This window comes from Globicephala melas, chromosome 3 (genome assembly GCF_963455315.2).
Source record: "Globicephala melas chromosome 3, mGloMel1.2, whole genome shotgun sequence".
In the NCBI taxonomy this organism is placed as follows: Eukaryota; Metazoa; Chordata; class Mammalia; order Artiodactyla; family Delphinidae; genus Globicephala; species Globicephala melas.
The window spans coordinates 7,308,822-7,318,680 of NC_083316.1; positions in this window are offsets into that span (position 1 = coordinate 7,308,822).

A 9,859-nucleotide genomic window follows, 5' to 3' on the forward strand; every position below is an offset into this window, starting at 1 on the left:
TAATCTTTTTCATTGGTGACTTTTGTCAATATGTATTTGCTATTTAAATTTATGTAAATAAATTGTACAAACTTTCCATAACCAGGGTTTCTCAGGATATTTTTTCATTAAGATTCATTATATCTCTTAGGTGGAGGTGAGGTGGGGAGAGTGTTTTTCTCACATTTGTTCCTATATTCTCCCCAAGTCCAAGGTTTAATTAGACTCTGCTTTCTGTGTAAGAACGTGATACTCATGACACTTATGCTCCACTTCCATCGACACATACAATTTTGTCTTAAAAATAAGTAAAGTTCTAAGACCAAGTCTAAGTAATTTCCACATCAACCAGAAATTAGAAACTATGTGAAAAGTGAACTCAAGTCTGAACACATAATCTTTTCTTACTATTTAATTGAAAGTTGGCTTTTATATAAATTCTACAGTCCTCTAAAGACATATTACAGGGTGTTCTTTGGCTAGCTTTATTTCTTTGAATAAATTAATATTTTTGGAGTCACTTAGCATTTTTGTCACTATACCCTTTTTCCTGACGCCAATATTACCAATGCAGTCATCTGACTGGCAACACAAACAGCAATTACGGTGGTTACTTGTCAGCTGTTATTCATGACTGTATCTTTTTAGTATTTTCATTAGACAAATTTCTCTCTAATCCACTGGCTTCACATATCATGTAGATTTGATGTCCTCCTCACTTGCACTAAGTATACATTTCCATAGATGATAACATGAGACACAGACTCTTTCAGAGTGGACCTCAGGAGGTAAATTCCAGTGCTGTGGTGAAATTACAGTTCTTATGTGTTCTGCTGAGGGTAATTTAATGTCACTCTATCTTAATTTACTAGCAACGGTGATATAAAATAAGATCTGGTTGAACACCTCGGGTGTCTACTCAGGGTGATGAAGATGAAGTGAGAGTCAAGATGCCCTTGGTGTTAGCCAAGCCTGGACATATAATGCCCCCAAATGTATGATGATGAGTTTTCTATAACACCTAACAGAGTACTTCCTATTGTGAATAATTATGTTGTTATTTTGCATGTGGAAACACGCATGCTTCCCATAAGTTATCCTGTTCATAGTTATGAAATTCTACCCTCTTGACAAGCGAACTAAACTTCTCTCCAAACTTTTGTGTTTTTAGAGATGTTTTCTGCTCTCCTTTTTCTTTAATTAAACAAAAATCTAGAGACATAGACTATCATAACTACACGCCTCCTTATTTACAAAAAGGCAGGACACTGTCCACTACTAGTCACATCACTGGCAATTCAGTCCCACGTGTCTACAAGGAGCTGAGTTAGAGCAGTTGCAGCAAAGCATCAACTTGCACGTTCTGTACAATTCGAACTATGTGGAGTTAAGAATTCTTATAATATGATTTCAACACATTGAATGATCTACTATTAAAGTGGGAACAAATAGTTTATTTATTTATTCACATGTTTATTTTAAAAATTTCTTAATCTAGCTTTCAGGGAACACCTGCTGTATCTTATGTTAGACGCATTAGTTGTGAAGGACATAATAAGATAAAATCCTTTCATTCGCAAAAAAAAAAAAGTCTAAAAGAGAAAAAAATAGATGCTAACTAGAGAGAAAATAATCTACAGTCTAAGCCTGCCTTGTGTCCTTTCTTGAGTGAACTCTTCCATTTTTCTAAATTCTATAGCAGTGTTTGTCCTTGCATCTAATATGACGGGCATCTGTCATGGAAATGGGAGAGAGATCATCAAAGTTTGGGGAAAAGATTATTTATGGTTGATGTTGAAAGAAAGCAAATTAAGGACATTGTTTTAAAATCCAGCATAAAATTTAAACATCTTAAATTTTAAAATTCTTATATCAATCAAAATATACTCCCCAATTTTAAGCATCCAATGCGTACTTACTTCCAAGTATTCTACTTCACAATCTCACACAAGACTTCCATTGAGATAATCATTTTCGGGTGAGGAATGACTGCCTTTAAGTGAAGCAATGCCTTTCTAGACATGAGATGATTTCATGTTTGAAATTGGAATGCACAGGTAGAACTGTCTTCCCTACTTGAGTTGCAGAAAGCACATGGTTAGCCCCTTCTAATAAGTTAGCCCCTTCTAATAAGCTACTCATACTACCTTGCTGACATCAAAAGATGTGAAGAAATGATCTTCCTTCTTTCCTTCTTCAGGACCCCGTGGGAACCTGGCTGGCCCTCCTCTGAATGAAGCCATCACTATTTACCACTCTTCTGGAACTTATCAATGTCTCCCTGGTGTTCTTACATAAACACATAATAAAGTATGAGCTTCTGCAGGGCAGAGTCTCTGATCATCTCGCATCCCAAACAGCCCCAATGACGGGGGTTGACTCTCTGAGGTTGACTCTCCACCGTGGCTTCTTGAATGTGAAAGAACTAGTTCCAGGATCCTCACGGATGCTTTAATTCCATCCCATCCTCAACAGGGCAACAGCTGCTGGTGAACAGCTCCCTTATATTTAAAAGAGACATTTTTTCCAGAACTTGGAAACCCCTGTTATTATTATTATTATTATTATTATTATTATTATTATTATTATTATTTTTGCGGTACGCGGGCCTCTCACTGCTGTGGCCTCTCCCGTTGCGGAGCACAGGCTCCGGACGCGCAGGCTCAGCGGCCATGGCTCACGGGCCCAGCCGTTCCGCGGCATGTGGGATCTTCCCGGACCGGGGCACGAACCCGTGTGCCCTGCATCGGCAGGTGGACTCTCAACCACTGCGCCACCAGGGAAGCCCCACCCCGGTTGTTTTTACTTGTCATAATGCACACTTGTGCTCCACAGATCTGCTCTCTGCCTTTTCGTTAAAATACGCTTGGCTCAGTCTACAGCACCTCTGCTTCAGCACTCCTGGTTCTGTCTATTATCCCAAACCCACATCAAGTGCAGCAAAGATCCGTGAATTTGTGCACGACCCAAGAAGACAGGTGTATTGATACATCTCCTCAATGAGGCTGGAAGATCAGTCTTGTCTGTAGGCAACTAGCGTGAGAGTGAGGGCAGTGCCAAGCATGTCATCTGTGTTTTCACGCAGCTCAGGGTGCTTCGTGCCCTTTGCCTGGCTGAACTGAGAGGGGGGACCTTAGGGACCCGAGTGACACTGACAGGAGGGAGACAGCCGGCATAGACCCTCCCACGCCGGCTGCTACAATGTGTGTTAGGCCAGATGCACACCCAGGAGACCCCACCCCAGGACGCCAAATGTCAGAAGAGTAGATCCCAGCCCTGACTCTGTCCCAATGACATCTGAGACCTGGAAAGTCACTTTGCCCTCCTGCTTCGGTTTCCTCAGGGGTGGAATGATGGGGCTGTAACCAGATTAGCTCCAAAGGCAATGCAAGCTCTGGTACTTGGTTCTTTAAAAATGTCAGAGACAAACACAGTCATCTTGAGTTCTATCATCTGCCCAAGAGTTTTGTGACTGTAAAGGATGTACCTCTGTCTGGAAAGAGAGTTAAAACGAGATGTGTGCAGCTGCAGCTAGTGTTTCCTGTGACAGAGAAGCTTGAAGATGGTCATAAATGATCGCAGGCCTGTGAGGAAACAAAAGGCATACAATATCCCAGGATTTCTATTTTTCTCTGAGGAATTTACAGAAGCCAAGGCCCTTAGATTTTATTCTTACATCATACAAAAGAGAGGAGTGTACCCCAGAGCAGCACAGCCTGAGGGATCAAGCTGTCACTGGAATAGGACTGTGAATGTAGTTTTTGACAGTTGTTTTGTTTTATGAGGAGAAAGGTTTCTATCTCATTTAAATTGTATTACCTTGAAATCCACGAGAAAAATGAGATGGCAAAGATCAAAGAATCATTATCAAAATATGTTTATTGTATGCTTGGTCACTTTAAAGCATAGAAACACTTTACAGTGATTCTGCTATGGGTGTCATTTTTTTCATAATGTTCATGAAAATTTTGTAGCTATAATTTGGAATTAAGTTTTCTTTAAAGATACACATCCCTAAAACCTATCATGTGTAAAATATAAGTATTATCAGATATAAGATGTAGCTATTTTTGGTAATATTCTTCTATGACTTGATTACTGATGCAGGGGATTGTTACAAGGCATTCTCATGTCCAAGACACTCCTCTGTGAGGTGATTTATGGATGTGGCCACCTTGGTCTTTCCTCTGGGGAGTTACAATCTGCGAGATAAATGCACACACAGATAACCACAAAACGTCACACTGACAGGTAAATACCTATAATAGTACTTCTTGGTGTAGGTTGTTCCTTCTTAAACATTAACTTTGTGAATCCTCTTCACAAATCTGTGGAAAAGAAAAGGGTAGATGATATTATTCCAAGTTTACTAATGAAGATGTAACCTCAAATCACCCAAGGGCAGAGTCAGCAACTGAGAAATGCAGGATTTTACTTCATCCCAGTACACCAAGCTATACTTACAACTCAGGGGTGAGCATGGTTATTGTATGCCCCTGTTGAGATCAGTAACCGGAGAAAGCTTTTGATTTGAGTCAGAAGGAATAGGTGTGAGTTATCTTAATGGAGCCCAGGGTGTTGACACTTCAGATGGAGGAAAGAGTATGAGCAAAGGACACGCGTGACACAGTGTAAGGGAACAACACACTGACTGATGTATGAGGCACCCGGAGGGGAGCAGGGGCAAAAGGGCACAGAACAGAAGGCTCATGTGTCAGATCTGAGCTATCAGGTGGAGCTTGGTCACAGAGAATTAGTCCATGGAAACTGAGAGTCACTGGAACCATGCTAGCAAGCCAACGATGGGTCAAGTAGGTGATTTGGAGAAAGTACATTGGAAGCGTCTTTTTGACTTAGCCTGAAAGAATCTAACTGGAAATAGAGTGAATTTGGAATTAATGAGGGTGGAGGGTAAGAAACTCCACTGAAATTAAATAGCAACTCAACGATAAGCCACTTTTACGTCTAGAGGGCTGCCGTTTCCTAACCACCCCAGCTTTAAAACCTGCCAATCCTAGTTGGAGAGATTGGGTTTAGCAAACATGTATCTTCCTTGCTTAAGCAAATAAGAAACTCAGTGGATAGATATATGATAGATGATGATAGATGACAGATAGATAGATAGATAGATATAGATAGATAGATATTTCATGGCAACCTCTTCCTTTGACAAGTGGAGGTTCCACCAAATTTCCTTGAAGAGCCTCTCTTGGTCTCATTCCAAGAAACCTGAAACAAGAGAAGAACCCAGAGGGCCGCTTGATCCCCACAATTGATAAGCCTTTTGAACTGCTGCTCGTGAGTCCCGAAACAGTGATATCAGATCTGACCTATTTCATGGAGCTTTTACTGTTGAATTTATTTTGTTAGTCTACAACGTGTCTTAAAAAATAGGTTTTTGAATAAAGGAATTTGACCTTTCCTGGGGAGGTGCAATATTTGGTAAATATCGTCACAACTAATCTGATTCTTGTACTGCTTGTCTCACTTTTACTTTCTGTTCCCCTATCTGTACCAAGTCCTGTCTTGTATGTTTCCTTTTTTTCTGTATCATGTCTGTTGAGTGAACAAGGGGCTGCTCTAAGGGGAGATGCAGGCATGGGCCAAATGAGCCTCCAATCAAGCGAATCCCATGGACTGATGTTTGGAATCTGCAAGAATAATAACCAATTTGGGCAAAGGCTAGTGACATTTGGATCTCCTCTTCTCCCCATACCACCAACCAAGTCTATGTGAGGACATTCCTTGTCTTATCAAATCCTGAAAGAAGATCACGTTGCTAACTACTTATTCTGAAGTCAGTCTGCCAGGTTGTATATCATATGGCTTTTTGCTAGCCTGTATTCTTCAAAGACCCAAGACAGCATTCATTAGTTTAGACTCCTGACAGACTATAGCCTCATTCATGTTTGCCATGAGCTTGTCTTCATCAAAGCCACAACCTCCTCCAAAGGAACTCCTGTTTCCTACATTTGTCCTCTCAAAATAATCCCTGTGACCACCCTGATAACTGGCAATAGTTCATTAAAGAAGATCTAGAATTGCAACAGGCATTAAGTAGATACTTTGGTATATAAAAGGTACATTTAAGAGGAACTCTAGAAAACAGATAAAAAGTGAAACATAGTATGGTCAGCTTTCTCTGATTGGATGTGGAAGCATCAATAAAATGAAAGACTCCAGAGGAGCCTCCCTTAAAAATTCTATAGGAGGGCTTTCCTGGTGGCACAGTGGTTGAGAATCTGCCTGCCGATGCAGGGGACACGGGTTCGTGCCCTGGTCCGGGAAGATCCCACATGCTGCAGAGAAACTAAGCCCATGTGCCACGACTACTGAAGCCTGTGCACCTAGAGCCCATGCTCTGCAACGAGAAGCCACCGCAATGAGAAGCCCACACACCGCAACGAAGAGTAGCCCCTGCTCGCCGCAAGTAGGGAAAGCCCGCGTGCAGCAACGAAGACCCAATGCAACCATAAATAAATAAATAAATTTATTTGGAAAAAAACCCAATATTCTGGGGTACATAAAGAGTTGAATTGAAGAGAGATTTATTCCTCTTTAAATGAGGTTCAAATATTAACAAGAGGCTTAAAAATGGAATTGGAGATTGTCAACTTAGAAGACTTTGAACATTTGGATGAATATCTTCAAAAAGCCCTAGAAAGTATTTGCAAATCATTATCTGATAATATGTTAGTAATCAGAATATGTAAGAACTCCTAAAACTCAACAACAAAATGACAAACAACCCAAACAACTCAAAAATGAGCAAAAGACTTGAATAGAGATTTTCCAAAGAAGACATACAAATAGCCAATAAGCCTGTGAATGAATGTTCACTGTCACTAAACTCTAAGGAAATGGAAATCAAAGCACAGTGAGAAACCACTTTACACTCACAGGATAGCCATTGTCCAAAGTATAGAAAAAAACAAGTGTTCATGAGGATGTAGAGAAATTGGAACCCTGATGTATTGCTCATAAGACTGTAAATGGTTCAGCCACTGTGGAAGACAGTTCCTCAAAAAATTAAACAGGATCACCATATAATCCAGCAATTCCACTTCTAGTTATACATCCAAAATAATTGACATCAGGGACTCAAACAGAAAACTGGACACCAGTGTTCACCAGAATTATTCATAATAACTAAAAGGTAGAAACAACCAAATATCCATCGATAGGTAGATGGAGAAGCAAAATGTAGTGTATACATATAATAGAACATCATTCAGCCTTAAAAAGGAATGAAGCCATGATGCATGCTACAACATGCATAAAACTTGAAAATGTTATGCTAAGTGAAATAAGCCAGACACAAAAGGATAAATATTGTATTAGTTGACTTATATGAGGTATCTAAAATAGTCAAATTTGTAGGGACAGAATAAAAGAGGGGAGATTAGGGGCAGGAAGGAAGGGAATTATTCTTTAATGGGCACAAAGTTTCCGTTCGGGATGATGAAAACGTTCTGGAAGTAGTTAGTGGTGATGGTTGTACAACAGTGTGAATGTATTTAATGACACTGAATTAAGCACTCAAAAAGGATGAAACTGATACATTTTAGGTCATGTATATTTACCACAATTTTAAAAGAGAGAAAGTCCTAGAAAGTAAGCAAGCTAGGAACCAAAACAAACGTGTAGCATTCTATATAAGAAAAGCTGGATCCCCAAAACAAAAGCATGACCCAAAGGCACTTTAAATTTTTTTAAATTAGGAGACTATGGATCAGGACATTTGTAGATAAAATAAGCACAAGGACTCCTGGAAGGACCAGGGTCCCATGTTGTCTAAGAAATAGAGAACAACTTTCAAAATCTTCCCAAAGATGCTCTGGACACATCACCACCCCCAGATCCCATGTCTGTATTCCCCAAATCCTGTGTTGAATCTGTACATAAGTGTAAAATAACATGACTTTTTTTTGTGGACATGAGTCCCTCTATAGCTACCATTTATTTTGATCACTGATGATTTAGCGCATCGATGACTTGTGTGTGGGTCTTAATTTATAAAAGCAGTGCAGTGACGACATGCAGAGGTCAATGTCATTAAAAGTTTAATGTTACTCACAGTTCCATTAGAAATGAGAGGCATGACATGCCATGCAGGCCACAGTGGGAAACATCAGAGTCATTCAGGAGGGAGAAAGGAGAGAGGGGAAGGCATAGACCAGTCTTTACTGGAATCTCCAGGGGGAAGGCAAGACAGGGAAGAGTAAACAGTTTAGGATTTGCTAGTTTTAATAATTGCAGCCAGCTTTGGGGCACAGGAGCTATCCCTAGTTGTCTGATCCCCTGGCCCTGGGTTGATTTAGGGCAGGGGAAATACCAGCCTGGGGTCTGAGAGTCAGATAAAGGATGTGGCTGGGGGTATGGACTTGGGATTAGTTGTTTCTATATGAAACACATAAGCTTTGTGAACTCAGAACTTCTCTAACTTCCTTTATAGCTTTGCCTGAATTTGTAACAAGAAGAGCAAATAGTAAAATTTAAATACAAGATGATGATTACATATTATAGAGTATCATATGTCCCAGACAGTTTTTCCTAGAATGACCACCTCTTTGTGAATCTGATGAGAACACAAAACACCCAGCCACCCCCCTCTCATTCTCCCGAGACACACAAATTATAAATGGATAACTTACTCAAACTCCTGCAGATCAGAAAACCCACATGACATTTAGCCTTCTTTGAAAAGAAAGGGAGCCAGCTCCTTTCATATCCATCTACTTTCGATCTGACCTCTTTTACCTTTAGAACATGGCCCTTATTTGCCTGCTACTCATTTTCATTCCCAGGATTCTAGACAGGATTTCCCAAACCATGTACTATGGAACACTGTGCTGCATGGAAAAACACAAAGTTGTAAATAAATAATTTGGCAGAAACACTAAAAAATAAATGAACAAACAAACAAACAAACAAAAATAAATAAATGAAAGGGAGCCAGAAGTCGAGGGAGAATCATCCAGTTTGGTTTAAATACTCCTTGACTTTAACCCATGTGTTGTTTGCAGAGTCATAGCTGCTTCCATGATGTGAAAATGCTGAAAACAGAAGAGATGACCTCATAATAGAAAGTACATAAAATTTGATTTCTCCCATGGTGGTGGAAGGATTAAGAGCCATTCATTTGATTTGCAAGCTAAAACCCATTAACGTACTATTTCTTGTCAGTAAAAGTAATATGATCATGAATGTAAAACATTTCCTCAAATGTTAGTCAAAGTTAATTTCAATTTTAATAATAACAATTCTTTCCTGATCTCTAAATGATTCATAGTAACTGATTATGCGATATAGGAACCACTGAGTTGTCTCTTCTATATTGGCATAATTTAAGAGACAGTAAAAGCACTTAATAATTTCAAATGTTTCTTTAATATCCTAGCTAACATTCTTGTTGCTAATAAGCTGTTTTTAAGTTGCATTACTCCTTAGAGAATATGCTTAAATATAGTCCCCCTTCAAACTCTATCATAACAGTTTGCTAATTAAAAATAGAGAATAAGTTATTCCTAAAACTATCGACAGAGTAGCAAATACAGAGTTTGAATAGAAATAAAAAGATACTACACAATTCCTATCTATTGCAGGTTTACCTTTTTTGAGACGCAAATCATGGTTGGTACTGAGTGCAAAACTAAGCACGATGGGGCCTTTATGATTGCTGTAATCGGAGGACACATTCTCTGAGGAAATCAACAACCACCACTATGCATAAGCTGTACATTTCAGAGACATGGTATATACTTAAGGCTGCATCAGTAGGTTTCCAAAGAACAATGAACACACTCCAATGGGATATTGATAACAGTGTGTGCAAGGTTAAAATAGAACCAAAACGACATTCTAACACCCCAAATTTAGC